The sequence below is a fragment of the Cherax quadricarinatus genome, chromosome 4 (assembly GCF_038502225.1).
Source record: "Cherax quadricarinatus isolate ZL_2023a chromosome 4, ASM3850222v1, whole genome shotgun sequence".
NCBI classification, from domain to species: Eukaryota; Metazoa; Arthropoda; class Malacostraca; order Decapoda; family Parastacidae; genus Cherax; species Cherax quadricarinatus.
Genome location: NC_091295.1, coordinates 23,298,564 through 23,317,545, shown reverse-complemented (window position 1 = coordinate 23,317,545; position 18,982 = coordinate 23,298,564).

The window sequence follows — 18,982 nt, the reverse complement described above, 5'->3', positions numbered from 1 at the left end:
CACTACCTTGACCCTGACCACCATGTTACCTTGACCCTGACCACCATGTTACCTTCACCCTGACCACCACACTACCTTGACCACCACACTACCTTGACCGTGACACTACCTTGATGACCACCATGCTACCTTGATGACCCTGACCACCACACTATGACCCTGACCACCACACTACCTTGACCCTGACCACCACACTACCTTGACCCTGACCACACTACCTGACCCTGACCATCACACTACACTGACCACCATGCTACCTTTGACTACCTGACCCTGACCACACTACCTTGACCCTGACCACCACACTACCTTGACCCTGACCACCTTGATGACCACCACACAACCTTTACCACACTACCTTGACCCTGACCACCATGACCATCACACTACCTTTACCACCACACTACCCTGACCACCATGACTACCTTGACCACCACACTACCTTTACACTGACCACCATGCTACCTTGACCCTGACCACCACACTACCTTGACCACCACACTACCTTGACCCTGACCACCACACTACCTTGACCCTGACCACCACACTACCTTGACCCTGACCACCACACTACCTTGACCCTGACCACCACACTACCTTGACCCTGACCACCATGTTACCTTGACCCTGACCACCACACTACCTTGACCCTGACCACCACACTACCTTGACCCTGACCACCACACTACCTTGACCCTGACCACCACACTACCTTGACCCTGACCACCACACTACCTTGACCCTGACCACCACACTACCTTGACGCAGACCACCACACTACCTTGACCCTGACCACCATGTTACCTTGGCCCTGACCACCACACTACCTTGACCCTGACCACCATGTTACCTTGGCCCTGACCACCACACTACCTTGACCCTGACCACCATGTGACCTTGGCCCTGACCACCACACTACCTTGACCCTGACCACCACACTACCTTGACCCTGACCACCACACTACCTTGACCCTGACCACCATGTTACCTTGGCCCTGACCACCACACTACCTTGACCCTGACCACCACACTACCTTGACCCTGACCACCATGTTACCTTGGCCCTGACCACCACACTACCTTGACCCTGAGCACCATGTTACCTTGCCCCTGACCACCACACTACCTTGACCCTGACCACCATGTTACCTTGGCCCTGACCACCACACTACCTTGACCCTGACCACCATGTTACCTTGGCCCTGACCACCATACTACCTTGACCCTGACCACCATGTTACCTTGACCCTGACCACCATGTTACCTTGGCCCTGACCACCACACTACCTTGACCCTGACCACCATGTTACCTTGGCCCTGACCATCACACTACCTTGACCCTGACCACCATGTTACCTCGGCCCTGACCACCACACTACCTTGACCCTGACCATCATGTTACCTTGGCCCTGACCACCACACTACCTTGACCCTGACCACCATGTTACCTTGACCCTGACCACCACATTACCTTGACCCTGACCACCATGTTACCTTGACCCAGACCACCACGTTACCTTGACGCTGACCACAACGTTACCTTGACCCTGACCACCACGTTACCTTGACCATGACCATCGCGTTACCTTGACCCTGACAACCATGTTACCTTGACCCTGACCACAACACTACCTTGACCCTGACCACCATGCTACCTTGACCCTGACCACCATGTTACCTTGACCTTGACCACCACGTTACCTTGACCCTGACAACTATGTAACCTTGACCCTGAACACCACTCTACCTTGACCTTGACCCCCACACTACCTTGACAATGACCACCACACTACCTTCACCATGACCACCACACTACCTTCACCATGACCACCACACTACCTTCACCATGACCACCACACTACCTTCACCATGACCACCACACTACCTTCACCATGACCACCACACTACCGTCACCATGACCACCACACTACCTTCACCATGACCACCACACTACCGTCACCATGACCACCACACTACCGTCACCATGACCACCACACTACCTTGACCATGACCACCACACTACCTTGACCATGACCACCACACTACCTTCACCATGACCACCACACTACCTTCACCATGACCACCACACTACCGTCACCATGACCATCACACTACCTTGACCCTGACCACCACACTACCTTGACCCTGACCACCATGTTACCTTGACCCTGACCACCATGCTACCTTGACCCTGACCACTATGCTACCTTGACCATGAACACCACTCTACCTTGACCATGACCACCACACTACCGTGACCATGACCACCACACTACCTTGATTCTGACCACCACACTACCTTGACCATGACCACCACACTACATTCACCATGACCACCACACTACATTCACCATGACCACCACACTACCTTCACCATGACCACCACACTACCTTCACCATGACCACCACACTACCTTGACCTTGACCACCACACTAGCTTGACCCTGACCACCACACTACCTTGATCTTGACCACCACATTACCTTGACCCTGATCACCACACTACCTTGACCCTGACCACCATGCTACCTTGACCCTGACCACCATGCTACCTTGACCATGAACACCACTCTACCTTGACCATGACCACCACACTACCTTGACCATGACCACCACACTACATTCACCATGACCACCACACTACCTTCACCATGACCACCACACTACCTTCACCATGAACACCACACTACCTTGACCTTGACCACCACACTAGCTTGACCCTGACCACCATGGTACCTTGACCTTGACCACCACATTACCTTGACCCTGATCACCACACTACCTTGACCCTGACCACCACACTACCATGACCCTGACCACCACGCTACCGTGACTCTGACCACCACACTACCTTGACCCTGACCACCACACTACCATGACCCTGACCACCACACTACCATGACCCTGACCACCACGCTACCGTGACTCTGACCACCATGCTACCTCGACCCTGACCACCATGCTACCGTGACCCTGACCACCACACTACCATGACCCAGACCACCACACTACCTTGACCTTGACCACCACGCTACCTTGACCCTGACCACCACGCGACCTTGACCCTGACCACCACGCGACCTTGACCCTGACCACCACGCGACCTTGACCCTGACCACCATGCTACCTTGACCCTGACCACCATGCTACCGTGACCCTGACCACCATGGTACCTTGACCCTGACCACCACACTACCATGACCCACACCACCACACTACCATGACCTTGACCACCACGGTACCTTGACCTTGACCACCACGGTACCTTGACTCTGACCACCACGCGACCTTGACCCTGACCACCACGCGACCTTGACCCTGACCACCACGCGACCTTGACCCTGACCACCATGCTACCTTGAGCCTGACCACCATGCTACCTTGACCCTGAACACCATGCTACCTTGACCCTGAACACCATGCTACCTTGACCCTGAACACCACGCTACCTTGACTATGACCACCACGCTACCTTGACCCTGACCACCACGCTACCTTGACCCTGACCACCACAATACCTTGACCCTTACCATCATGCTACCTTGACCCTGACCACCACACTACCTTGACCCTGACCACCACGCTACCTTGACCCTGACGACTACGCTACCTTGACCCTGACCACCACGCTAAGTTGACTCTGACCACCCCGCTAAGGTGACCCTGACCACCACGCTAAGTTGACCCTGACCACCATGCTACCTTGACCCTGACCACCACAATACCTTGACCCTTACCATCATGCTACCTTGACCCTGATTACCACGCTACCTTGACCCTGACCACCACGCTACCTTGACCCTGACGACCACGCTACCTTGACCCTGACCACCACGCTAAGTTGACTCTGACCACGACACTACATTGACCCTGACCATCACGCTACCTTGAGCCTTCTTGAAAATATTTCAAAGTATCAAGAACAGGATGGGTGGTGTAGTGCTCTGGCAGAGTATTGGATGGGCGTTATAGTGCTCTGGCAGAGTATTGGATGGGCGTTATAGTGCTCTGGCAATGTATAGGATGGGTGAAGTGCTCTGGTAGAGTATAGGATGGTGTTGTAGTGCTCTAGCAGAGTATAAGATGGTGTTGTAGTGCTCCTGTAGAGTATAGGATTGATGAAGTGCTCTGGTATAGTATATGATGGTGTTGTAATGTTCTGACAGAGTATAAGATGGGTCAAGTGTTACAAAAAACGCGATATCTAATAATGATAGAGATCTCCAGTGAATACTAGAAAGGACTGCCCTTCTAGCATCCAGCCTGTTACTGGGTTTTCGTAACAAGTAGTCAGTATCCTGGTCCATTATCCATTAGAATTTAGCAAGATTTAATAGTGCTTCAGAATTACAACTGGTAGGCTACTAACTAAAGAAATTAACATTTAGTAAGTTTATTAATAACAATAAAGTCGTCTAGGCGTATAAGATCAAAGTAATTTGTAGTAATCAATTGAATACAATATAGGATACAGGTTCCTACACTTCTCTCGTGTACAGTAGTATTGTGCTGAAGGCACATATCACATCTTTATGACTTTTAAGTAAAGTCTGGTACATTGTTAGCATTTGATAACATAATACATATATATACAAGTAAGTTTGTGTGTATGTGTGTAAGTGCTCTAAGTAGTTCGCTATGTCTCAAGACTCGACTAGGCTTAACCAGTGACTGACAAAGTCTTCACATAAACTAATTTCTTGACCAACCTGGCAATCAGAACAGCTTGCTTGAACAATAAAACGACTGATAAGCCGAACAGCAATATTACAAGCAACAGCGACACAGAATCGGGAACTAAGTAGGGACCATCTGCAGATCCTCCACAAAACTCACAAAACTCCCATACTACTGAATTTAAGTTCAACATTAGAAAATCCCCGACTGTGACAGTATACAGACACCAGTACAAATTAGGTCAGAAGCTACAGCTCAGGACCTGAGTTTCTCAGAGTGTTTATGTGACACACAACCTCAGTACAACGTCGAAAATCACTAAGTCTAAGCCATGCTCTGTGAACAGAGTTACAAAGAACCAACAACAAGGAAGCGACAGAGACGATCTTCCAACAAGGGCCCGCAAGGAAGAGCTAGAGAGGCTGTGTTGCTGGAAGGCACGTCAAACAGACAAGAGCTAGCGCAGGCCAGCTAGACCCTCTCTCCAGGTGAGATGTGATCACCCCACCCTGATCACGTGACTCCGTGAACTGCTGCTGCCCAGCAACTACAGAGAAGCCGGCAGAGAAACGAGCGGAGCGATAATTACAGTAGTTAGACAATGCTGTCAGCTACTTAACACTCGAACTATGAGCACTGAATAATATATAAATGTTACATCCTACCTAATAATATAACTAAGTCAAATAATATAAAGCAATATATTTACGATTTAGCTAATATCGCAAATATAAGCAATATAAAATTATATAACACGCAATATACATTATATACATTGTGACCCATTCAGGGGTCACAATATCAAGTGCTATGGGAGAGTATAGGATGGGTGGTGTAGTGCTCTGGTAGAGTATAGGATGGGTGGTGTAGTGCTCTGGTAGAGTATAGGATGGGTAGTGTAATGCTCTGGTAGAGTATAGGATGGGTAGTGTAATGCTCTGGTAGAGTATAGGATGGGTAGTGTAATGCTCTGGTAGAGTACAGGATGGGTAGTGTAATGCTCTGGTAGAGTACAGGATGGGTAGTGTAATGCTCTGGTAGAGTATAGGATGGGTAGTGTAGTGCTCTGGTAGAGTATAGGATGGGTGGTGTAGTGCTCTGGTAGAGTATAGGATGGGTAGTGTAATGCTCTGGGAGAGTATAGGATGAGTGGTGTAGTGGTCTGGTAGAGTATAGGATGGGTAGTGTAATGCTCTGGTTGAGTATAGGATGGGTGTTAAAGTTCTTTGGAAGAATAAATGATCAGTGTTTGATCTGGTCATCAAAAATTTTCTGTTTCAACTTTCAAGGCACACATTGTATATATATATATATATATATATATATATATATATATATATATATATATATATATATATATATATATATGTGTGTAGTGTGTGTGTGTGTATGTGTGTGTGTGTGTGTGTGTGTGAATATGTATACATGTTTGGAGTGTGAAACTTGTTTTAGTGTGAGTGACAATATCTGTGTATACAAACTGCTTACAACAATGACAAAAGATAATTATGTGTTTTATATGAATATGTGTATATGTCCGATACAGTGTGTTGTGTGTGTTTATGTGTGAATCTATACCTAAGTTTGATGCAGAGAATTATGTGCATTTTTGTATGAATGTATGTATATGATTGATACAGTGTATTGTGATTTTTTTGTATGAATATATGAATACGTTTGATTCAGAAAATTGTAGGTGTTTTGGTAAATTTATTCGTAAATGTGTAACAGTGATGATGAATGTTTGGAATGTATATGTGGAAATGCTGAATTGTGTGTGTGTGTGTGTGTGTGTGTGTGTGTGTGTGTGTGTGTGTGTGTATGCAGAGAAAGGGAGAGAGTTGGAATACACTTGTATATCTTCGCGTATCATTCAGAAACAAGAGACGAATAACGAGAAAAAAAGATAATTAATAACAAATAATTACAGTTTTCATGTATGGAACTTGTAGGTTCACTCAAGGACAGTAATTTATATTCCAAAAAACGTTGACAAATACTCTCACATAGCTAAATAATCGAGAAAATTAATAGTTAATATGAATGTAATATGAAATATAAACAGAATTCTGAAATTTTTACTATGTGGCCAGGGTTTCGTGGGCTACCTGGGTGAGTGAGGTCTGTCATCTAGGTAGTCTACGGGTCGTGGCTGTCCAGGAGGATGTTACTACTGGGTGCAGATTTCTGCGTGTCCTCCTTAGTAATAACATCCAACTGCTCTCGTTGTTTTGTTGGGTTGTTGTGTTGTTCTTTCGTTGTTCTGTCCTTGCGTTCTTGTGTTGTCCTTCTGTTATGTTGTTGTCTGGTCCTTGTGTTGTCTGGTCTTTCTGTTGTGTTGTCTGGTCCTTGTGTTGTCCTGTTGTGTTGTCCTTCTGTTGTGTTGTCTGGTCCTTGTTTTGTTGCCTGGTCGTTGGGTTGTCTAATCCTTGTGTTGCTGATCTCGGGGAAGGGGTGAATGGCGAATATCTGAGGGGACAAGGATGGGCACCTGAAGCCATGATCTTCCCTTTCAGAACATCAAGACCATCAAGAACATCAAGACCTTCAAGACCACCATCCTTACCACCAATCCACCATCATTCCATCACCATCACAGCCAGTCCATCACCCTCACAAGCAGTCCATCACCTTCATCAGCAGTCCATCACCCTCACCAGTAGTCGCTCATCACAGTCGTCAGTCGTTCATCACGATCATCAGTCGTTCATCACAATCATCAGTCGTTCAATAACAATCGTCAGTCGTTCATCACCCTCACCAGCAGTCGTTCATCACAATCGTCAGCCGTTCATTACAATCGTCAGTCGTTCATTACAATCGTCAGTCGTTCATCACAATCGTCAGTCGTTCATCAACAATCGTCAGTCGTTCATCACCGTCACCAGCAGTCCATCACCTTCACCAGCAGTCCATCACCCTCACTACCAGTCCATCACCCTCACCACCAGTCCATCACCCTCACGACCAGTCCATCACCCTCACCACCAGTCCATCACCCTCACCACCAGTCCATCACCCTCACCACCAGTCCATCACCCTCACCACCAGTCCATCACCCTCACCACCAGTCCATCGCCCTCACCACCAGTCCATCACCCTCACCACCAGTCCATCACCCTCACCACCAGTCCGTCACCCTCACCACCAGTCCACTATCACCACAAGTCCATCACCCTCAGCACCAGTCCATCACCCTCACTACCAGTCCGTCACCCTCACCACCAGTCCACTATCACCACAAGTCCATCACCCCCACCACCAGTCCACTATCACCACAAGTCCATCACCCTCACCACCAGGCCATCATTCTCACCACCAGTTCATCACCTTTACTACCATTCAATCCTCCTCACCACCAGTCCATCACCCTCACCACCCTTCCATCACCCTCACCACCAGTCCACACCCTTGTCACAGGTCCATCACCCTTTTCACACCCATCACTCTTGTATTTGTCCATTATCCATTCAACCCTTCCTGGTCACTCACCTACCACCCTGTTCACTCATTCATCATCTTCCTCACTCGTCATTACTTAAACTTTGCAACCAGTACATCGTGAGTCTTTTTTATATAAATATTACTCGCTATTGTCCTAATGTCCTTTTCTAAATTTATTTATCTTTTGCCCATCATAGTTCGGCTCATAACATTTCCTGGAATTCCTGGATTTTCTGTACTCTCATGTTCCTAGCTGCCTTATAAACAGGAACTACACGCGCTTGCTGACAGTCCTTGAGTACAAAACGCAACAAGTGTTTTAAACTCAATATCTTTTAAATTTTATTCCATCTACCACTGCTAGATTTCAAGCTTTCACCCGTTTTACTATTTTATAGATAATAGATCAAGCTGTACAAGAGCTGAAGGTTCAATATATCTAGCAAATTTGTGTGGAGGATGTACTGAAGGTGCTACCTATCTTAACATCATTCACACATCTAAGTATTGTATATATATATATATATATATATATATATATATATATATATATATATATATATATATATATATATATATATATATATATATATATATATATATAAAATATAAATATATAAATATAAATATATAAATATAAATATATATATATATATTTATATATATATATATATATAAATATATAAATATATAAATATAAATATATAAATATAAATATATAAATATAAATATATAAATATAAATATATATATAAATAATATATATATATCTATATATATATATATATATATATATATATATATATATATATATATATATACAAAACTGTTGTCCAGAGGGCTGAGGAAGGGTTGTTGAGGTGGTTCGGACATGTGGAGAGAATGGAGCGAAACAGAATAACTTCAAGAGTGTATCAGTCTGTAGTGGAAGGAAGGCGGGGAAGGGGTCGGCCTAGGAAAGGTTGGAGGGAGGGGGTAAAGGAGGTTTTGTGTGCGAGGGGCTTGGACTTCCAGCAGGCATGCGTGAGCGTGTTAGATAGGAGTGAATGGAGACAAATGGTTTTTAATACTTGACGTGCTGTTGGAGTGTGAGCAAAGTAACATTTATGAAGGGATTCAGGGAAACCGGCAGGCCGGACTTGAGTCCTGGAGATGGGAAGTACAGTGCCTGCACTCTGAAGGAGGGGTGTTAATGTTGCAGTTTAAAAACTGTAGTGTAAAGCACCCTTCTGGCAAGACAGTGATGGAGTGAATGATGGTGAAAGTTTTTCTTTTTCGGGCCACCCTGCCTTGGTGGGAATCGGCCAGTGTGATAATAAAATATATATATATATATATATATATTATTCTTGCTCTAATTATCTATATTTAATTTTAACATCTGTGTGAGAGCAGGTATATATACAAGTGTATGTAGACTGTGTGTGTGTGTGTGTGTGTGTGTGTGTGTGTGTGTGTGTGTGTGTGTGTGTGTGTGTGTGTGTGTGTGTGTGTGTGTGTGTGTGATTGTGCATAATGTATATATGGTGTCTGAGTGGAGATATATTAATGTGTGTGGAAAAATATTTATATGTTCACTAGTGAATGTTTCTCTGCCACAGACGTGCAGAAAACATTCACAAAATTAATAAAAAACTAATTAATATTTATAAAAGTTTATGTGAAGACTGACAGATACTTTACCTCATCCACACTAATCTACATGTAATTAAACGTTACTAGTCTTATACAAAATTACAACTTTCATTGGGGTTAGGTTATGCGATGGTTACGTTTGTAGCTGTGTTGATGGGTGTCACTACATGACGCAAATTTCTTTATCTTTCCTCCTGAAGCAAATTTCTGTCTCTCCTCCTGACGCAAATTTCTGTCTCTTCTGACGCAAATTTCCGTCTCTCTCCTCCTGAAGCAAATTTCTGTCTCTCCTCCTGACGCAAATTTCTGTCTCTCTCCTCCTGAAGCAAATTTCTGTCTCTCTCCTCCTGAAGCAAATTTCTGTCTCTCTCCTCCTGACGCAAATTTCTGTCTCTCTCCTCCTGAAGCAAATTTCTGTCTCTCTCCTCCTGAAGCAAATTTCTGTCTCTCTCCTCCTGAAGCAAATTTCTGTCTCTCCTCCTGACGCAAATTTCTGTCTCTTCTGACGCAAATTTCTGTCTCTCTCCTCCTGACGCAAATTTCCGTCTCTCTCCTGACGCAAATTTCCTGTCTCTGTCTCTCTACTCCTGACGCAAATTTCCATCCCTCTACTCCTGACGCACATTTCCATCTCTCTACTCCTGACGCAAATTTCTGTCTCCTGGCGCAGATTTCTGTGTCCTCTCCTGACGCAAATTTTGCGTGTCCTCTCCTGTAATTCCACCCACCTGGACAGTCCCGACTGTAGAGTAAAACGGAATAAAACATAAATTTTCGCTTCACAGAAAACTTTAAATTGAAATTACTTGGCTCCTCTGGCCCGAGATTTATGGAATGGGCGTTCGTGAGTGTCTTTGTTTCTTTGTCTCACTATACCTTGCGGGGAAATGGCAGGTATGTTAAAAGTGTTAGAAGTGAGGGTAATGAAGTATTGGATCATCTTGTTAGGAACATGTGACCTGGATAACTCTTTTACCATACACAAGAATCCAAAATGCTTATGTTCACCAGTAACATTTTCCCGCTTATTCTGCTCATATATGTTCTTCATGAATCAATAGAAAAACGATGTTCAGAATTAAGTACCCAGAGATTTTTAACACCCACAAAAGTCGGGGACTGATGGTATCCAGATTGTTCACTGTGACACATTCCTATGAAAAAACTGAGAAAAGATACAATGAAGATAACTGTGCAACGCTGCCTGAGTACATAAGAACATAAGAAAGAAGCAACACTACAGCAGGCCTACTGAACCATGCGGAGCAAGTCCATGTCCCCCCCCCCCCGGATAAGCCCACTGACCCACATAGTCTGGCTACCTTCACTCAAGGAAGGAGCACGGCACCAGACCCAGCAGCACAAGCTAGTCAGGTCCAACTCACATCCACCCACACCCACTCATGTATTTAGCCTATTTTTAAAACTAAACAACGTTTTAGCCTGAATAACTGTACTTGGGAGTTTGTTCCACTCATCCAAAACTCTATTACCAAACCAGTGCTTTCCTATATCCTTCTGGAATCTGAATTTTTCCAACTTGAAACCATTGCTGAGAGTCTTGTCTTCGTTGGAAATTTTCAGCACGCTATTTACATCCCCTTTATTTATCGCTGTTTTCCATTTATACACCTCGATCATATCCCCCCTAATTCTACGCCTTTCGAGAGAGTGCAAATTCAGGGCCCTCAGCCTATCCTCATAGGGAAGATTTCTGATACATGGGATCATCTTTGTCATCCTCCTCTGTACGTTTTCCAGTATATTTATATCCATTCTGTAATACGGTGACCAGAACTGAGCAGCATAGTCTAAATGAGGCCCAGCCAAGGATATACATGTATAGAGTTGAAGAACAACCTGAGGACTTCTATTATTTATACTTCTAGATATGAAGCCAAGAATTCTGTTAGCTTTATTGCGAACGCTAATGCACTGTTGTCTTGGTTTTAGATTACTGCTAACCAGAACTCCTAAATCCTTTTCGCAATCAGTAGTATTAAGATCTGCATTATTTAGTTTATATGTCGCACGGTTATTTTCCTGTACAACATTTAGAACTTTGCATTTGTCAATATTAAACTGCATCTGCCACTTCTCCGACCATTGCATCAGTCTATTCAAATCATCCTGGAGTGCTCTAGTGTCCTCATTAGAATGAATTGGACGGCCTATTTTGGTGTCATCAGCAAATTTGGTTATGTCGCTATTTATTCCCTCATCTATGTCGTCTAAGTAAATTGTGAACAACAACGGGCCCAACACTGACCCCTGAGGAACACCGCTTGTGACGTGCCCCATTCTGATTTCTCCCCATTTATGCAAACTCTCTCCTGCTTATTTGTCAGCCATGCCTCTACTCAGGAAAAAAATTCTCCTCCTATTCCGTGTGCCTTAAGTTTCCTCAACAGCCTTTGATGTGGAACTCTATCGAAAGCCTTACTGAAGTCCATATACACAATATCATATTCAGTACCATGATCTACCTCCTCAAACACCTTAGTGAAAAAAGTTATTAAATTCGTAAGACAGGAACGCCCCTTTGTAAAACCGTGTTGAGATTCATTAATCATTCTGTACCTATCAAGATGGCTACGAATGGCTTCGGCAATTATTGACTCCATAAATTTTCCCACTATGGAGGTAAGGCTTATTGGTCTACAGTTCGAAGCCAAGGATCTGGTATTACATTTGCCATTTTCCACTTATCAGGCACTATGCCAGTTTGTAGTGATATGTTAAAAAGATTAGCCAAAGGTATGCTAAGTTCCTCTTTACATTCCTTTAACACCCTTGCGAACAATTCATCAGGGCCTGGGGATTTGTTAGGTTTTAGTTTCTCTATTTGTCTGAGGACCATGACACTAGTTACCGCAATCGTGCATAGTTTATTATCGTCCTGTTCCACATAATCTATTATTTCAGGAATATCGCTAGTATTTTCCTGGGTGAAAACTGAGAGGAAGTAGGTATTGAGAATTTCACACATATCCTTATCACTGTCAGTGATCTGACCTAGGTTACTTTTAAGTAGGCCTATCTTGTCCCTAATCTTACTTCTTTATACCTGAAATAACCCTTTTGGGTTAGTCTTTGAATTTCTTGCGACCTTAGCCTCATAATCCCTTTTTGCTTTTCTTATTCCTTTGTTTATTTCTCTCTTTAACTGAATATATTGATTTCTTAACTGTCCATCCCCTCTTTTGATACGTCTATATATGCCCCTCTTTTGATTCATGAGATGTTTTAGTCTATTGTTCATCGATTTGGGATCATTTTTGTTAGATCTAATTTCCCTACTCGGAACAAAAGTTGTCTGGCAGCTAGAACTATGCTCTGAAAAACGTCATATTGGCAACCAAGAACACCTACCTGACCCATAGTCAGGACATCCCAATTTAGCCCACTCAGGTTATTTTTCAGTCCTATGAAGTCGGCCAAGCGAAAATCTGGACAGAGATTTGATTGCAGTTATCTGGGTAATTCCATGATACATTGAAACGAAGTGATTTGTGATCACTTTCCCCAAGCTCATCATTAACCTGAAGATTATTAATTAGTGACTTCTTGTGATATTGTTCCAATCAATTTGTCTAAAGTTAAAATCACCCATTATCACAACATTTTCATATCTAGATTCCTTATGAATTTCGTCCCATAACAGCTTACTTCACTCCCTATCAAGGTTTGGGGGCCTGTGAATCACACCCAAAATTAATTTGTCACGACCCTCAAGAAACTGTAACCAAACAGACTCTGTGTTCGATGTTTCTAATCTTATATCATATCTAAAACAACTATTTAGATTATATCTGACATACATCGCCACTCCACCACCCTTCCTGTTGACCCTATCAGTGTGGAATAGTTTATAGCCCTGTATGTTGCATTCAGCAGGCATTTCTCTATCTTTCAGGTTGAATCAGGGCTCTGTTATACCAATAATATCTATATTACCTGCACTTGCAAGTAATCTTAGCTCATCTATCTTATTTCTTAAACTCCTACTATTTGTATAGTAAACTTTAAGGGAGCTAGACACTCGTTGCCCTCTACTATCTCTCTTTGTTTGTTGATCAATTGATTTGCCATTACTAGCAACCTTATTTTGAATATTTTCTTTTAAACATATCCCTGAGGTATCCCGGTAATAGCTGCTGTTTTTTGAACCCTAATACTGCAGCCTGATTGTTTCCCACAAACACCCATACCTCTATACTCTCTCAGTTTAAATTCGTAGACAAGTCATCAATTACCCTCTCAATCGAATTGGCTAACGCAACCATTCCATCCCAAGAGAGATGAACCCCATCCCTTGCATACATATCACGTTTGTCGAAGAATAGGTCCCAGTTATCAATGAATGGGATTGCAAGTTTCTTGCAGTACCTGTCTAGCCAGCAATTTATACCAATTGCCCTAGACATCCATTCATTGCCCACTCCCTTTCTAGGCAAGATGTTACATATGACTGGGATCCCTCTCTTAGACCTAACTACTTCTATGGCTGACCTGTACTTATCCAACAGCTCCTGTCTCCTGCCCTTCCCAATGTTATTACTCCCAGCACCGAAATAATGGGCTTATTCCCATTACCTGCCATAATATTATCCAACCTGCTGATTATGTCACCAACACCAGCTCCTGGAAGGCACACCCTCTGTCTGACCTTTCTGTCTGTTACAAAAAGCACGGTCCATTATCTTACCCGAGAATCACCTACTATTAAAATATTCATACCTTGATTAGCATGGGAATCAGTGGTATCTTCCACCTCACTAATCACTGAAGTGCACTCGTCCTGGAGAACAGAGAATCGATTTCCTACCTTCACATTATCTCTGTTAACCCTCCTTATCTTCCTTCTTCCTGAAGTGTGAACCACTTGCCAATTAAAGCGGCTGCCACGATCACTGCTGGTGACCATTTCCTCCTTACCAGCTAAATCCTTCTGACACTCACTCCCAAACTCATCTAGGCGACGCTTCAGCCTCCTATTTTCCTCCTGAAGAAGTAGAACCTCCTTCAACACTTGAACCTGAGATTCTAAAACACCACAACAAGCCATGGTGCTCGGTAACACCCCCACGCTAACTCCCAGAGAGCTGAGACGGCTAAATTAATTCATCCATCAAGTTCAATCACAATGACACATTGGTAATTTCTCAAATGTTTACTGGTACCATGAACCAGCCTACGGACAACAAATGTCTACTGGTGCCTCGAACCAACCTATTGACCACAAATGCAGTATAATACGATAATTTACTATGTTTCGCCCACACAGTGGACTTTATAAAAGTCACAAACAGATCTACCCGAGTAGAGAGTACGTGAGTATATATAGGAAATAAAAACTTAGCCAATAAAGGCTCACTGTATATTGCAACTGTTTGCTTTTCCAAAGTGTCAGAATTTTCTTCCATTTATGTCCTACTGACCACCACCTGATACGGAGGTTCTTGCAATGATCGATAATACTATTTTTCCTTATTAATCATTTGTAGTTTCTCCTTTCTCCACATCTGAAAAAAAGTAGAATTGAGAAATGTGGAGAAAGAAGTGAGAGATGAGAAGAAAGGAGATGTAAGAGACTTGTGGATGAGGTGAAGAAAACACTGAAAGTGACTTTTCTTAAGAGATGTTTAAAATAGTTACATTTTTTTTCACATCTACACTTTTCTCTTCTTATGTATTGAGAGAGATAAGTCATTGACCTACAGTAACAGTAAAAATTCTTAGTGAAAAAAAAGAAAGTCAACCAACTGACGCTACCTTGACCCTGACAACCACACTACCTTGACCCTGACCACCACACTATCTTGACCCTGACCACCACACTACCTTGACCCTGACCACCACACTACCTTGACCCTGACCACCACACTACCTTGACCCTGACCACCACACTATCTTGACCCTGACCACCACACTATCTTGACCCTGACCACCACACTATCTTGACCCTGACCACCACACTACCTTGACCCTGACCACCACACTATCTTGACCCTGACCTCCACGCTACCTTGACCCTGACCACTACACTAGGTTGACTCTGACCACCTCACTTCCTTGACCCTGACCACTACGGTTCCTTGACAACCACACTATCTTGACCCTGACCACAAAGTTACCTTGACCCTGACCACCACACTACCTTGACCCTGACCATCACACTACCTTGACCCTGACCACCACACTATCTTGACCCTGACCACCACACTACCTTGACCCTGACCACCACACTACCTTGACCCTGACCACCACACTACCTTGACCCTGACCACCACACTACCTTGACCCTGACCACCACACTATCTTGACCCTGACCACCACACTACCTTGACCCTGACCACCACACTATCTTGACCCTGACCACCACACTATCTTGACCCTGACCACCACACTATCTTGACCCTGACCACCACACTACCTTGACCCTGACCACCACACTATCTTAACCCTGACCACCACACTACCTTGACCCTGACCACCACTCTATCTTGACCCTGACCACCACACTATCTTGACCCTGACCACCACACTATCTTGACCCTGACCACCACACTATCTTGACCCTGACCACCACACTATCTTGACCCTGACCACCACACTATCCGACCCTGACCACCACACTATCCCGACCCTGACCACCATACTATCTTAACCTTGACCACCACACTATCTTGACCTTGACCACCACACTATCTTGACCCTGTCCACCACACTATCTTGACCCTGACCACCACACTATCTTGACCCTGACCAACACACTATCTTGACCCTGACCACCACACTATCTTGACCCTGACCAGCACACTATCTTGACCCTGACCAGCACACTATCTTGACCCTGACCAGCACACTATCTTGACCCTGACCACCACACTATCTTGACCCTGACCACCAAACTATCCCGACCCTGACCACCACACTATCCCGACCCTGACCACCACACTATCTTGACCCTGACCACCACACTATCTTGACCCTGACCACCACACTATCTTGACCCTGACAACCACACTATCTTGACCCTGACCACCACACTATCCTGACCACCACACTATCCTGACCACCACACTACCTTGACCCTGAGCACCACACTATCTTGACCCTGGCCACCACACTATCTTGATCCTGACCACCACACTATCTTGACCTTGACCACCACACTATCTTGACCCTGACCACCACCTTATCTTGACCCTGACCACCACACTATCTTGACCCTGACCACCACACTATCTTGACCCTGACCACCACACTATCTTGACCCTGACCACCACACTATCTTGACCTTGACCACCACACTATCCCGACCCTGACCACCACACTGTCTTGACCCTGACCACCACACTATCTTGACCTTGACCACCACACTATCTTGACCCTGACCACCACACTATCTTGACCTTGACCACCACACTATCTTGACCCTGACCATCACACTACCTTGACCCTGACCACCACACTACCTTGACCCTGACCACCACCACATCACACTACCTTCACCCTGACCATCACACTACCTTGACCCTGACCACCACACTACCTTGACCCTGACCACCACACTACCTTGACCCTGACCACCACACTACCTTGACCCTGACCACCACACTACCTTGACCCTGACCACCACACTACCTTGACCCTGACCACCACACTACCTTGACCCTGACCACCACACTACCTTGACCCTGACCACCACACTACCTTGACCCTGACCATCACACTACCTTGACCCTGACCACCACACTACCTTGACCCTGACCACCACACTACCTTGACCCTGACCATCACACTACCTTGACCCTGACCATCACACTACCTTGACCCTGACCACCACACTACCTTGACCCTGACCATCACACTACCTTGACCCTGACCACCACACTACCTTGACCCTGACCACCCTGACCACCACACTACCTTGACCCTGACCATCACACTACCTTGACCCTGACCATCACACTACCTTGACCCTGACCATCACACTACCTTGACCCTGACCACCACACTACCTTGACCCTTACCACCACACTACCTTGACCCTGACCATCACACTACCTTGACCCTGACCACCACACTACCTTGACCCTGACCACCACACTACCTTGACCCTGACCATCACACTACCTTGACCCTGACCACCACACTACCTTGACCCTGACCACCACACTACCTTGACCCTGACCACCACACTACCTTGACCCTGACCACCACACTACCTTGACCCTGACCATCACACTACCTTGACCCTGACCATCACACTACCTTGACCCTGACCACCACACTACCTTGACCCTGACCATCACACTACCTTGACCCTGACCATCACACTACCTTGACCCTGACCATCACACTACCTTGACCCTGACCATCACACTACCTTGACCCTGACCACCACACTACCTTGACCCTGACCACCACACTACCTTGACCCTGACCATCACACTACCTTGACCCTGACCATCACACTACCTTGACCCTGACCACCACACTACCTTGACCCTGACCATCACACTACCTTGACCCTGACCATCACACTACCTTGACCCTGACCATCACACTACCTTGACCCTGACCATCACACTACCTTGACCCTGACCACCACACTACCTTGACCCTGACCATCACACTACCTTGACCTTGATCACACCCTTGACCCTGACATCACACTACCTTGACCCTGACCATCACACTACCTTGACCCTGACCACCACACTACCTTGACCCTGACCACCACACTACCTTGACCCTGACCATCACACTACCTTGACCCTGACCACCACACTACCTTGACCCTGACCATCACACTACCTTGACCCTGACCACCACACTACCTTGACCCTGACCACCACACTACCTTGACCCTGACCATCACACTACCTTGACCCTGACCATCACACTACCTTGACCCTGACCACCACACTACCTTGACCCTGACCATCACACTACCTTGACCCTGACCACCACACTACCTTGACCCTGACCACCACACTACCTTGACCCTGACCACCACACTACCTTGACCCTGACCACCACACTACCTTGACCCTGACCACCACACTACCTTGACCCTGACCATCACACTACCTTGACCCTGACCACCACACTACCTTGACCCTGACCACCACACTACCTTGACCCTGACCATCACACTACCTTGACCCTGACCACCACACTACCTTGACCCTGACCATCACACTACCTTGACCCTG